Genomic DNA, 15,605 nt, shown 5'->3' on the forward strand with positions numbered 1-15,605 from the left:
AAAAATAAGCCGAAATAATGTTCTGACTAATTTGTTGTGAGAGAAAAACACTGTTTTGACTAAAAAATAAGCTGAAAAGTACGGATTATAAGACAAGCGAATATGGTTCCGTCACTCGGCTGAGCAGGGCTGTAATGAATCCTCCCTTTTGGCCACTAGTCCAATTCGGCAGAGTTCAAAAAATACTACTTTGACGTGTATACTCCCTCCGTCTTAAATTATAGATTGCTCTTAAATTATATATTGCTTCGACGTAGCTCTTGCAATGCATTAGATATAGGCTATGTCTATATTTAAAAACAAAACGATTTATAATGTGCAACGGAGTGTGTACTATCTTTTAGAACTACATACCTTGGCCCTTTGGCCCTCAGAAACTCATGTGAAATGTTACCAAGAACTACATGGCCTCCCTATAATTGTGGTGCGTATGAAATGCAAACAAATATTGATTTCAGAATTTTTCTGTCGATAGATTGGAGTAATCATAAACACTACTATTTAACTTGCCCTTTGTAGCCACATGTTGCTCGAAAGACTAATATCAATCTGTTTCCGAGTTCCAAGATGACAGTAAGAGAACCGCGCATAGTGTGCGGTTGGCAGAAGCCGGTGGTTGGCTTGCTGCCCACCAGCGTTCAAACCATGGGTTCGGGTTTTTCCCCAGCAGTGCCCATGCTATGTCCCGTGTAGTGCCATCCCATTATTTGAATTTATGTATATAAACTTCAATCCACGTGTTACGGTGGATTGGACAAAATATATGGATTGAGGACCAAAGGGCTAAGGTAAGTAGAAATTTTAACATATGCATATCCAAATAAGGCTTTATAGGTTCAATCTGGGCCAGCATGGGAAGCCATATGGGCTAGGTGTAGGAGGTTGGTTGGGCCAAGATGGCCATTGGTCTTGTTTGCCTCAGAGGCTGATAAGTTCAGCCCAATGGAGATCTTTGTGCCTCTCAAAATGATTTTTTCTTTACTTTTTTTTCTCCAAAACATAGTACACACTTAGATTTTAAGATGCAGTTATATAGTCACTTAGATCTTGAGACTGACATGGTAGGTGTCTCGCTATTAAGGGATATAAATAATTATTAGCAGAAAATATAAGCACCCACGTTGAATTGGAAATGTGAACATGGGTGGGGAGGTTGAATCATAAGAAATCTAACGAACTTGTAAAATAAAAAAAATTACTTTATAGTCTAAAATCTTGGCCTAAGGCTTGTTTGACCAAACTTTTAGCACCCAACTAAACAGGGGTTAGATTTTTCTTGGACAAGACTAACATTTGGCTTGGCATGGCCAACAACTAAACATGCCTTAGGCCCCTTTGAATGTAGAAACTTTTTATGTTTTCTATATTATCCTAATAAAAATGAACCGATTCCTGATTTTTTCACTACATTAACGATCTAAGATACCAAGGGAGTCCACTCCCATGACCAACCACCTTGATAGAAATTGGGAGAAAAGATGAGGGTAAAGAATCAAAATAGCCAAGTGTGTAGGTGAGAGTATCTGTGAGAAGGGACCAAACACATCCCTAAGTTTTGTACGTCTAGAGATGAAGTGGTTGGGATACTGATATGCCATCTTATCTTACTACTACTAATTATTAGAGCCTCCATATTAATATTTATGAGATACAATAGACAAAGAGATATATTCTAAAAATTCACAAACAAAATATAAATATATATCTGGCCATCAATTTGGTAGACTCTGAATCTAATCATTGTTGACAATGGTAACCATTAGATCTATTTCATTACCTAAACCATTATGAAAAGTGAAAGTATCAACTGCATAAAGAGAATATTGGTGCACGTGTGCTCAAACTCAATCTCACCCCCTCAGGGCAGCTCCAACAATTGGGTTTTAAGCTAGCTCTAAGCATTTTTCTCATATTTTAATATAAGAGAGAGAAAAGCTAGCTCTTGATTAAGAGCTAAGCTCTTACACATATTTCAAAGTTACGTGAGAGTGTCATGTGGGGCTATCCATGTTAAAAGTTATGTGCTAAAGGTTAGCACTATTGAAGAAGTTGGCTTAGAGCTAGTAACTAGATCTAACCATTACGGGTGCCCTCAGAGCATCTAGCATATCTCATCTAGGTCTAACAAGAGATGGAGAACCCCTTTTCCCTTTGTCCACCTTTCAATTGCACCAAATCCTATTGGGGCCCAGTGCTAGCGTATTATTAGGGATGAAGGGATTAACAAGTCTCATCTAGGCCATTGAGATTGGAACTGAGGGATGCTAATATTCCTCTATAAAAAACCTAAAGTAACCCCCCTTACATTTTCATGTAAGTTGCCCACTTATGCCATCATGAAAAATAACATAAAGAGATCCCTGAATTAGCATCTAAATTATCTGCATCTACTCATTACTTAATAAAATAAGCTAAAAATAACTTCTAAATTTTGCATAAAAGACCCACATTCATATACTTCAAAATTATGAGAATGTTCCAAAATACTCATACACTTCTAAGTTACCCATTCTGGCCATTCTTAATAGAGAAAAAACTAACCAAGGTGTATATAGACACACGATGCCACACCCTATATACATATGTATGAAGCGATGGGTATATTGATTTCCATGTTTAACACCTAAACAATGTAAGGTTTCAACTAAACTCTTGTGAAAACACACATGATGGTGTGGCGCGAAGGAAAAAAAAAACGATGAATGTGAACGGAAATGCATATGGGGTAATTATAACTAAAGTCTATCGTAACCGGTTAAAGATTTCAAACTATGTATATTAGTATTGCTTTATAAATTATAATATGAACAAATGAGAAAGAACAAAGATAAACAGTATAATCAATTATGGACCAATTTTTCTCTGAACCTCCAATGCAATGTTTAAATTTCCTTTGTTTTTTTTTAGTTCACAGAGCATTCGCTGGGAGTATCAGGCTTATTAACAGCTCAGGGGTAACCTCTAACTATGTTCATGTTGCTCTAACACCTGCCACGTTTGGTCCTGCTCGAAATTTGGCTTACGCTAAAATTTGGTTTAGGCTGAAATGTTGTGAGAGGAAAACACTGTTCCATGGCTGAAAAGTAGCACCGAATAAGCACACGCGAACAGGGGCTGTTGGCTACCCGTGATGCATGGTCATGGGGCACACAGCTGGCCATGGCCAATGGGAGGAACAGGGGATGCCGGAGGCCATCGCACTGGCCAGGCCACTGAGCACGCATGCAGATCACCAGCATGGTATGGTAACCGAGCAGATCGCAGCGCATTTTTCTCATGCATGCGATGCAAGATCTCACTCACGCAAAAAGCAGATCGCCGGCCCGGCCTACCCCGGAGCTAGTGGAGTTCATGGTGACACCATCAGGATCCAAGGGACACCAATGCAAAAGCAGCAGCCGCCGACGTGAACTCAGCTTTCCTTTCCTTTTGCTTGCCGGTAGTGCCAGGCCAGCAGCTTCTGAGCTCATCGCCATGCCTGTCCCCCTTGCATTGGTGCGCGGGGGACGTGTGCGCTCTCACGACGCCCGTATGGCGCCTCGCGTCCCGCGTCTTTTAGTCGCATCTATCGTCATTGCGAGGCCAAGGCTCGCATTGGTGTTATCGTGGCTGCCTTTTCATACGGAGGGAATAGTGTAGTACTTGCTCTACTGACGAGGCAAACATTTCTCGCGCAAATGCGGATCGGACTATCCACCCACTATATATAGTTGCTGCTATGACAGCACAGGTTAATGGGGGTACCTCAATTGCTCACCATGTTTCCATGCACATGATGCTTCAGGTGCAGTTTTTATCGATCCTGGACCTAACCTTAATTAGGTGGAGTTATTTGAAGCATCTTTTCTTAGCACCAACGACAGCACAATCTTACTCACTCACGTCAAGATTACTTCATGTTCCCGACATCTAGTATCTACAGATACAATTGAGTGGAGTCAATTCAGCTGTTCAAAACATGAGGACGAATTGAAGCTATATTGTATTTAGGAGGAGTAAATACAACCCCTCTAAAATGACATTATAAGATATACTTTTTTATTATGACACAAATTTATACACCAACTAGACAAGCATATATCTCTAGTTTACTCTAGTTTCGCCACTGCAAAACATCAACTAATTCTAACAAAAGGGCTGGAGGCTCTTCTAATAATGTCAGCAAAGATTCCCATAACTTGTTAGTTTTTTAAATCACATCACATAACCGCAATCACGGACTGACTGAACTTATCAAGTGGTGACTTTTTGAGATCGAGGGATTTAAGGGCAGGGGGCAGCAGCTCTGTAGGCTGTAGCTATAGACTATAGTCAACACCGGCATTGCTTCAGCCAGGGGGAATTCGGAGGGGAGATGAATCGAAATTGAAGATCGGAGCAAACGTCAGTTGCTTATGGCAGCGACAGTTTTGGCGTGTTCCTCGCCACCCAGCTCATCCACCTGGAGCCATGCTGAGCTCTTTTGTACTACTACCGCCTCCCTGTTCTTTCAGCTTCACTTTGGTTCGGTGCATGCAGCATGCTGCAAACTGCAGGTGTGCACGCCGTACATAAAGATTTTTTTTTTAATTTTAACACTTTTTGGAAACTAATTTTAAATCTAACACGGCTGGTTTTTTTTTAAACTAACACTTTTGACCGCGCCTATTGTCCTGGCGTGGCCAAATGCCTGTGCCGCGCCATGCACGGTGGCGCGGCACATGGCTGACGTGGCGGTAACCGGGTCCGCTGACCGCTGACGGGTAGGGCCTGCCGCGCCACCAATCTTGGCGCGGCAGTGCCACGCCACGGAGCATGGCGTGGCTGCGCCAAATAAAACCTAGCAGCGAGGCCGCCCGCCCGCCCGCCGCCTCTGCCCCGCCGCCGCGCAGCTCCCGCGGCCGCCTACGCCGCGCCCGGTCACTCTTGCCGCGCAGCGCCCGCGCTGGCCGCGCCCGCCCGCCCACGCCGTGCCCGGCCAGTCCCGCCGCGCAACGCCCGCGCCGGCTGCGCCACGAACGCCGGCGCGTCAAGGCCGTCAGCTCCTAAGGTACCTCCCTCTCGATTTTATGTTATTTTGATTATTATTATTTTAGGATAATTAGTGATTGAGGATAATTAGTGATTTATGATAGTTAGTAATTTAGGATAGTTAGGGTTTTATGATTGTTATTGATTTATGATAGTTTGTCAAATTTAGGATACTTACTGATTTATGATAGTTAGGTTAGTGAATTTGTTTGTGATTTACGTAGGTAGTTTTTAGGTTCGAGGTTGTGTGTTCTAGTATAGTTAGGAATTTGGGTTTAGGGATTAATTATGTATTTATTAATTAGTTTATAGTTAGTTATTTAGTTAGGGATTTTGGGTATACCTACTAGTTTACAAACGTCGGTACTTACTAGTGCGTGATACGTCGATTTTGATGACTTCATGAAGTTTCGTCAAATGCTTATATTCCTAGTGAAGTTGTTTATGTTACAAGTGCGTGATATGTCTGTTAATGTTACTTTGAATATATACATGTGGTTTCATATTGTGTTCGTATTGCATAACAAGTAGTTCAAATTTTGCAATGCTACATAATGTTAATTTGAATTTTGTTAATTTGAACACTCTAACGCTTTTTTTATCAATTTGTAACAGGATGGCTCCAGCCACGCAGCACCCGTTGTACCCCATTCTTGAGGTGGAGTACGACGACCAGCACCGAGCACATATCTTGAGTGACAACGACGTAGAGGTGGCCTTGCCTCCTTTGAGGCCCCGCACGCACACCAGGGCGCACCAGTGGGACGAGCGTTATGCGCCGTACATACGGCGTGCCGGCTTTCTCGAGCTTATCCGTGTTGTCAACCACGGTCTTCCGCCCCTTAACACAGCACTATTTACTGCAGCTGTAGACATGTGCGAGTATATTCTTTGTACGTAAACTTTCTTGTAATAAATTTGAGGCAAGTAACCGTCGTTCTATTCTTATATCAGGTGGAGGCCTGAGACCCACACATTCCACCTACCTTGTGGCGAGATGACCTTAACCATGCAGGACGTGAAAGGCTATCTTTGGCCTTCGGTTGGGGGGACTTCCAGTGACAGGGATAGTTGACAACGATCACTGAAGGGAGTTGATGGCTCAGTTTAGTGGCTTTCTTCCACCGGATGACGAGGCTTCCAAGAAAAATAAGTGAGAAATTAAAGCTTATTTAATACTTGCATTGCTTTCCTGCAGCCATCGGGTCTCATTTTGTTTGGTAAATTTCAGGAAAACTTTTGGTGTTTCGTCGTCCTGGATCACGGAGCGCTTTGATTACTTAGACCCACAGGCTGAGGAGGCTCAGATCGACAGGTTCGCTCGAGTTTGGCTCTAGCACTTTCTTGGTGCTTTCCTCTTCCTAGACGCCTCAGGCAACACCATCAACTGGATCTTCCTTGACATACTACGCCAGCCGTGAGAGAACATAGTGGCGTACAACTGGGGCAGCGCAGTCCTGGCATGGACGTATCGACAGCTATGCGTTGCCTGCCGTCGCACCTCAGTGTACGCGAACCTTGGGGGTTGCTCGTACCTACTCAAGGTTTGGTGTTGGGAACGATGGCCCGTTGGGAGGCCACCTAGTACTGGTTTACCGGTAAGTACTTTGGTTTATTATATTCTTCGATATGGTTATATATGATGAGTTTATTAATGGCTAATTCATTATCGTGTTCAATGCAGCAATGTAACGGGCAGGATACACTCCCTATAGCTCTGTTTATCTGGACGGAATCAGAGTTAGTTAGAGGGAATGCGAGACGTAAGTACAGGGAGTATACGGATGGTCTCGACATCCTGACACAGCACCAGGTTACGCTCTCTTTACTATCATACATGTGTCTTGTTCGATCTACACTATATCACAGCCTAACTCAATTACGAAATTTCAGGTGCATTGATGTCCTTGGGATGCTCTGGAGCTCCAGTACTATCTCAGTCCTATCACTAGGGACGAGTCAGACGAGTATCGCTACGACGTCCCTCTTATTTTCTTCCATGTGGTCGAGATTCACTTGCCCATCAGGGTCTGCAGACAGTTTGAAAGAATGACAGGCTGCCCACCACCGCTTTACTCCACCAACCAAGGATTGCACGAGTGAGTTATCAATTAATAACAAAGCTACAATTTAGAGGTGTGTGTGGTACAACTAACATCGTTTTGTTGCAGGTATGACCGCAGGAAGAGGTACAAGACCAAGGATTGGCGCGTGACACACAGCGCGCATATCCACTTGTGGGAGACCAGGGAACGGCAGCCGGTCTATGCGGGTCCTCCACACAACCAGCACACCTTCGACGAGTACCTGCGCTGGCTTCACAGGTGTACGAGGACACATATCAAGCCCCCGTACACTGAGAAAGCGTTTGACGAGGACTCGGAGGAAGATGTGATCGAAGATGTGTACGGCGTTGCCACTAGAGAGGACACACAGCTACAGAGAGCCCCGCTACAAAGATACGTGGTAAGATACTTGAATGGTACAATTTGTTATCCATTTGGTATTAAGTATGTATACTAAAACTGTTCAACCGCATTTCTGTACCCAGGCGACACAATTGTCGAGGCTGTCCAACGAAGCAGCGTACCTGCTTCATGAGTCTAGAGGGCTGGGGCCAGGCGTTCTCACGACTTTTGTAGAGGTAAACATAAACTTGTCCGTTCCAAAAATATTTGTTCAGTGTATATGCGTTTGTGAAATGCACTAACTTTAACATCTATTTATGCAGAAGGTGAAGAAGAGCTGCAGGAAGCTAGCTCAAAAGCTGAGCTACATGGACACTCCTTATGAGGAACCGCCACTCCCGGCGCGGTCGGGTGGCATGTCTTCAGTCTCTTTGAGGACACCAGTCGGCTCTTCTCAGCAGATGACAGGTGCCACTTCCGCGGTGCGTACACCACCACATCATAGCGCTGGCAAGGACCCTACAATCGAAGACGAGGAGGACGACGACCAGTGGGAAGATTGACTGTAGGACGAGATCGGCATGTCTCAGCTAGGTGGTGCCCCGCTTGGTACCCAAGGAGCCTCACAGGTACTAACAAAGGTAGTTTCTTTAAATACGTAGGCTACATGAACTAACGATCATAAAGAATTATAAGTAATCGTGCATATCACATACTTGCAGGGTACGAGCCGTACGCACCGGCAACGTGACCACACCGACGTTAGCTACACTCCCAATGTGTTGCCAAGAAATCTGAAGAGATAAAGGCGTTCGAGGGATCCTTACACTCCTGGGTCTTAGTTTGTTAGGTCGAACTATTATTGGCGTCCGAAACTTGCAGGCTTAGTTGGTTATGTTATGTCAAACTTATGTCAAACCAATTAAAATGTTATGTGGTAGCTTGCCAACTTATGTTATTTGCTTCATATCCATTTCAATGCGTCGCGTCATCACTGCTTGCGAGATTAAGTAGCAACTAGTTTGAAAACCGGCAGTCCCGGGGTATCTCGACGCCGGTGGCCGACGTCTTGCGCGAGGGGTCGAGGAAGCCGGGGTCCATGGTCGCGTCGCCGCCGATCCTACAATATGGGGCCAAAAATATCATTGGCTTATCAAATTCTCTATTCGGCCGTAAATTTTTTTTAACAAAATATAGAAACAAATTCATTATTGACTTGACGTTAAGCAATACTTAGAATAACTCCCACTATCGGCGCGACGCGTTTTGGGATGGCGGCGGACGCGGCGGCCAGGCTTCTTGCTGCTCGGGCAGGCATGACTGGCAGCGGGGTTTTATTTGGTGCAGCCGCGCCAAGATCGGTGGCGCGGCAGACCCTGCCCCGTCAGCGGTCAACGGACCCGGTTACCTGTGCCGCGCTACCATGCACGGCACGGCACAGGCATTTGGCCGCGCCAGGGCAATAGGCGCGGCCAAAAGTGTTAGTTTAAAAAAAACCCGACCGTGTTAGATTTAAAATTAGTTTCAAAAAAGTGTTAAAATAAAAAAAAAATCAAAAGAACAGGGGGAGAAAAAAAAGCACAATCACAAACGAGGAGCCGTTGAATTTGTCTAAGTTCCTTGCTCTTTTATATCAAATATATAAAAAACACTTATCACAAACGCGCCGCACTCGTACTGTATTGCTGCAGTCCTTCCCTATCTACCTCATCCCGCCATGCATGCATACCCTATCCCCATCCGTCTCGCCCCGCCCTGCGCCTGTCGCACGGCCCAATCCGCCGGACCTTGGCTCGCCACGCCCATTCTCTCGACGCCCGAGCCGTACCCCATGACTCTCATGAACATACCTTTGAAACACGAAACACTTGAATGCAACATACGTCTGAGGAAGATGAAACATTTGAAACATACACTTGCAACATGTGTGTGAAACATATGCAACATACATATAAAACACTTGGAACTTACAACGTGAAAACACTTATTGCAACATAAGACTAAAACAGTTGAAACATTACAAACATACTCTTACAACATATGTGTGAAACATATGCAACATCTAAATAAGCACACTTGCGACATATGTCTAAAAAAGCAGATGAAACATTTGGAACGGACGCTTGCAACATACATGTAAAACTATTGCAACATCATGATCTATTTTTGCAACATCCATATGAAACACTTGCAACATATATCTCTGAAACATCTGAATTTGAATCAATTGAAATATACTCTTGCAACATGCGCTTTCAACATCGTGGAAGGGAGGCTCGCGGAAGGGAGGCATCGGCCACACGAGCGTCGAGGAGGCTGCAGCCGCGCGACTTGGAGTTCATATATTATTAAAATACATATATGGAAGAAGACTCACTCCCGGTGGCCTGTGACTGCAGCTCTATTTTTTTTCCCCAATATTTGGGGGGTCATTGGTTACAACATGCAACTTCAGGGGCTCTTTAGGAAAAACCACCCAACCAGCCCAAAGGGGTAGTCGTGCCCTCCTCCTCCGACTCTAGAAGTCTTATATATTGGTCTAACCCACATTCAACAGCCAAGGTGAAATTAAACCTCCACAACCTCACAATACTATACACATAGGCTATTATGAGAAAAATTCAGATTGGATCAGATGTCACCGTTTACAGAGACTTCATCAGTGCCGGAGCAGCCAATGACGTACACTACTTTGTATGTCATAGTTATGTCACCCTCAGAGTCAAATTCTTCGGATCGTTACTGACCCAAAACTGAATCCAGCGCAAAGCAAATTCCCTATGGAAATCCATTGTCGATGATGCTTGCTGCGACCTCTGCCATCGTGGAACTAAGAATGTAAACCACATAATTTTCCTATTCCCTTTTGCTGTGGAGTTTCTGGAGCCATGTGGATGGTGCTGAGACACTGATTACGTAACCGATGGACCTCCTTCCTTCCTACAGAAATTTCAGCAACGACAGTGCCAATGTTCCTCCTCTGCTGTTGGGAGCTCTAAAAGCATAGCAATGACACCGTGTTCCGGAATCTACATCCAAGCTTGCATCGCCTACTTGTAGTTTGTCGTGAATTAGCGACCTCTTGGGCCCGTAGATTGCCACGAGATTGAACATATTACATTACACAGTGTGTTCAATATGTAATACCCTACCTTCGCTGCTGTCGTAGCGGCTTAAAGCCACAGTGAAGAGGCCCTCCGTCTCCCCTGTCGAATCCTTTAAAAAACAAACTAATTAGTAAAAATAAATCATTAGTTTATCCTCAATGAAACATACTTAAGATTATCCTTGATTCATGAGAAGGGGAATTTCATCTCATTCTCGCGTGTAGATGGTTTCTCAGTTCTCAGAGCAGAGTAGGATATTTACTTAAATGCTGAACGAAACATTTTTGGAACACGGGTGACGGGCCATCAGAAGCCATGGGTGTATGAGTAGATGCACACCAGTTTAAACTGCAAGCCAAAGAATACATGGGACAAATTATACGTCAAATAGAAAAAATCTTTGGTAACATCATGGGTGTTGGCAAGGATAGGCGATGCTGCCCTGCAGTGCGCCAAGAAGAGAAATACTCCTGCCATACTGCACACAGATGCCAACAACTGCCCCCCCGTGATAGTACTGTCACTGATAATTGACCCCACGTGTCATCGACCTTGCTCATCGCACTTATAAAATATTGTGACACGTAGTACTAAAGTGCCACCGCCACTCAACCAAAAAACTCACGTCGTAAATAAACCTTCGAAAATGCTTAGGGGCGTTTGGTGCCGCTATTAAAATTTAGGAGGTGTGTTCGAGGATGTTGCATGGGGTGTTTGAATACTAATAAAAAAACAAATTACATAATCCGTCAGTACTCCACGAGACGAATTTTTAAGCCTAATTAATCCGTCATTAGCACATGTTTACTGTAGCAAAACATTGTCGAATCATGGCCTAATTAGGCTCAAAAGATTCGCCTCGCAAATTAGTCACAAACTATATAATTAGTTTCATAATTAGTCTATATTTAATACTCCATGCATGTGTCCAAACATCCGATGGGATAGCGACTAAAATTTAGGAGGAGCAACCAAACACCCCCTTATGCCAGGTCGCACAGGATTCGGTGGCGTAGCGCGCACACCCGTCGCGGCCGTTCGATTCGCGCGGCCGTTCACGCAGCCGTCTGATTCACGTTGGAGCGCCAGCACCCGACAGTGCCGGAGAAGCCCGCCGCCGGAGAAGAAGACAGTGCCTGACCGCGCAGGAGAAGAAGGCCGCCACTGGAGAAGAAGACGGCGTCAGACTCGCCCTACTTGCCCGCGCTCGCGCCGACGAAGAACGCCGTCGCGCGGAGAAGAGACTGCGCTAGGGTTCCCACGGCTGCGCCCCACCCTTCTTCCCCAAACTCCGGCGGGGCATACAAGGGCCGGGCGGGGAGGCAGGTAGGGCAGGCGGTGGGATGGTCGATGGGTGGTTTAGGGAAGCTGGCGGCGGCAGGGCCGGTTGGGCTAGGTCGGGGCGGGGGTGCCATGGCCAGAGTTTGCCATGGCTGCATGCGGGAGGGGGCGGGGGGAGGAGAGAGGGGAGCTCCACTACCGTGAAGCTTCGACGAGACCGTGCAAGTGTTACTTCTTTGCCTGCGCGCTCGGGTGATAGTTAAGTCCATAAGGCCCTGTTTGGTTTCCATAAGTCAGATGACTGAAAACCAGTGACTTATAAGTCATGCCTGTTTGGTTGTAGATGACTTATAAGCTCATGCCTGTTAAGTAAAAGGTGTGAGCCCCACACGGAAAAAGGGTGGCTTATAAGTTTTAAGCAGGGGTGAACCAACTTAAGGGCCTATTTGGTTCCAAATAAGTCACCTACTTATAAGTTAAAAAGTGAAATAAGTGACTTATTTTGTCAAACACCACTAACTTATAAGTCACCCATGCTTATAAGTTTTAAGTTGGTTCACCCCTGCTTAAAACTTATAAGTCACCCTTTTCCACGTGGGGCCACACCTTTAATGAGCTTATACGTCATCTACAACCAAACATGCATGACTTATAAGTCACTGGTTTTCAGTCACCTGACTTAATAAGTCACCTGACTTATGGAAACCAAACATGCCCTTATTTCTTATAAGCAGGAGTGACTTATAAGTTGGTGGTGTTTGATAAAATCGGTCACTTATTTTACTTTTCAACTTATAAGAATCCCTTATAAAATTTTGAAACATTAAATTGTATTGTAAACCCACATAATCCATTGATTAGATTCCGATGGAGGGCGCAGATCCCCCGATTTCCTCCCTCCTTTTTTAACGACCCCACACGGCTCTTCTCTAGTTCTCTCCCTCCAGCCCCAGACTCCAGGGCTGCCTCGCCACTCGCCCCCTTTCCACTCCGGAACTCCCCCTCCGCTCCCAAAGACGACGACGAGACCAATCCGCCACCGTCGCTACCACCGGGAGATCCGTACGTCCGAGGTGACCATGTCTACGCGGAAGCGTCCCAGGAACAACAACGGCTGCACCTCCACGCCGTCGTCAGCGGGGCGGAGCATCGGCGGCGGCTCCACGTCGTCGCCGTCGTCCTCGTCGTCCGCGATGCGTCGGACGACGAGCCTGTCGTACCTCGCGCCGCCGCCGCTGGAGCTCTCCGGGAGGCCCCAGACGCGGGCGCCGAGGGGAGATGCGGTGGCGGTGGCGGGGGCGGGCACCGTGTGGGGCGGCGCTGAGATGATGATGAGGCACTCGGGGGACTTCCTCCCCGCCATGGAGACGGCAGCCTTCCTCAAGGCCTGCGGGCTCTGCAAGCGCCGCCTCGGCCCCGGCCGTGACACCTTCATCTACATGTGCGTAAGCCTCTGCTTTCCTTGCTCGGATTTGCATAGGCTCTGCCAATGTTTCTGCTGTTGGTCGAATCTTTCAGCCTGCTGTCTGCTGCATGTTCTTTCCCTCTCCAAGATTGCTGCAGCGCAACTGCTTTCTGATGATCCTGGCATAGGGGTCTTATTGATCTTGGTGCTTCTTCGACGCAAGATATTTTTGGATGATCTGGCTTCCTTTGCCTTGTTTTAGATTGAGAAACTATATATATGAATATATCTCTGGCTCTCTGCTCTTTGTTTCTCTGAAAAAGAACGAGATACAAAATTTGATCTCCATTGCCCCCCTGACCTTGGGGAATATCCTGCGAGTTTACCGCGTTAGATTCTCTATTTCTTTGCTGTTGCCAAAGCTTGGTGATGCATGTAATGATTTCTATACTCATGCTCGGTTTGAACGGGGAGAAGTGGACAGAACGAAAATGAAACGAACAAGTTGATTGAGGAGGAGAAAACAAGAGCCAGCTGCCCTTTGGGTTGCTGGAGAATCAAAGATGCACTTTTGTATTAATAATATCTCTTGTCCATTGCTTTCCTCCTCTTTATATGCGTGAAAGAGAATTCATTTTATGTTGAGATATATAGTAGAAATAAAAAACGAAGCTTTTGTTTCCCTTTCCGAGTGGTTCAGCTCCTGAGCAAGTGGCGTTGTTTAGTTGTGTTCAAGGGATGTGAATGGGTCTCCAGCATAGTTCCTGTCCAACACTCAAGATCTGCCCCTTATTTTGTCAGCACAAAGATTGTTATTAACTGCTAGTTAGTTAGTTAGCAAAATACAAGTGCCTCCTCTGATCTCATCCAGCTCAGACACAAACTTCTTGTGTAACCAACCATCATTTTGGATTAAACTTTCTGTGTTTGCGCAGGGGTGAGGTGGCCTTCTGCAGTCAGGAGTGTAGGCAGCAGCAGATGAACCTGGACGAGCTCATGGAGAAGAAGTGCTCCACCCCGGCTGGCGGCAGCGGCGGCGGCGGTGGCAGCTCAGATCAGTCCGGCAAAAGCAGCACCGTTGCGGCCGCCTAGCATCGATCGTCAGAGGGGTAATAACGGAGAAAATTTTAATTTGGAACCCTGGTATATATATGGCCCAAATGCATTAGTTTCCATCATCAGCCTATGTATATCCTATATTTTTCTGGAGTCACTGTGTGTATATTGGTGGGAAGGGAAGGAGAAGGATGTAGAGATTGGAACTGGGGGCATGCATGCTTAAGTTTTGCAATAGGTTTGCAATGCATCTGTGCCTGTGGGGGTGTGTCTTGAGCACAAGGGGCTTTGTTAAATCCTGGTGCAAATTAGGGAGTTAGGATCTGGACCGGTTTTTGTTTTTTTATGCCTAAAGGAAGAACATAAGTTCTCCAAATTGTTGCTGAATCCTTCTCTCTTCAATTTTTAAGAAATATTTCCGCGAAAGTTTTTGTTTATGGAATACTGAGCCTGAAAAATTAGATTTGACCTTCAAAAAAGAAAAATTAGATTTACCCTATAAGAGCAGTTTGTCTCATTCCAGCACTTCGGTAAATCCCATGGGAAGCTAAGTTGAACAATCTTAAGTAACCATTAATCATTTCCATTAAAAAATACAGGATTCGGACAGTGACATGTGGGGCCGTGCTTATTTTGTTTGTACTGACTTTGGCTTGGCCACACGTGTGCTGCCAAATTAAATTAGGTGGCCAGGCCATTCCTTGTTGGATCAAGATCAAGATCTGGGCATGAAGATGAAGCAACCTATGAGAGAATCTCACAGCTAGATTAACGATAATAATAATAATATATAATCCTGCATTAATTATTCTGGGTCTTGCCGTGCCCCGTCTGGCCTGCTAAATCTGTCTGTTGTTGGCAAGAGCTAGCCCTGCTGCTCAAGATGAGATGGATGCAGTTTCGGTTCACTGACAGCCACTCGACTTAATTCGACTCATAACTCTATTCTTGAAATAAAATGCCGTCCAAAGGAGAATCCTCCTAAGGCGATGATGGCGACTTATACCTGAGAGATGTCATCGCGATCTAAGCTAGTAATTTCAGAGCGTCGGTCTCCTGGCAGTGTCTTTGGACGAGAGCAGAGGAGAAAAGACAAGTGGAGAAGCATGATGCAATTACAAGCAGCCAACAACAACAAGCGAACTAATAATTGTTCTTTTTTTTTATTTTCCAAAAAAATATCGTTGTCTCGCAAATAATAATAGAGCTGGAGGAACTCTACAACTACAAGGCTGGCTGGAACCAGCCAACCAGGTGTGTGCAACACATGATGAATCTGGTTTCACGCATCGCACACGGCTTTGTGATGGACATGGAGCCAGGATTAGAATCTAGTCC

General features: G+C 45.4%; 1 pseudogene; it reads left to right on the plus strand.

Annotated features, from left to right (window-relative positions):
* Positions 1-12,673: 12,673 nt before the first annotated feature.
* LOC136528169 (FCS-Like Zinc finger 11-like) lies at positions 12,674-14,693 on the plus strand (annotated as a pseudogene).
* The last annotated feature ends 912 nt before the right edge of the window (positions 14,694-15,605 follow it).

This window comes from Miscanthus floridulus, chromosome 19 (assembly GCF_019320115.1).
Source record: "Miscanthus floridulus cultivar M001 chromosome 19, ASM1932011v1, whole genome shotgun sequence".
NCBI lineage: Eukaryota > Viridiplantae > Streptophyta > Magnoliopsida > Poales > Poaceae > Miscanthus > Miscanthus floridulus.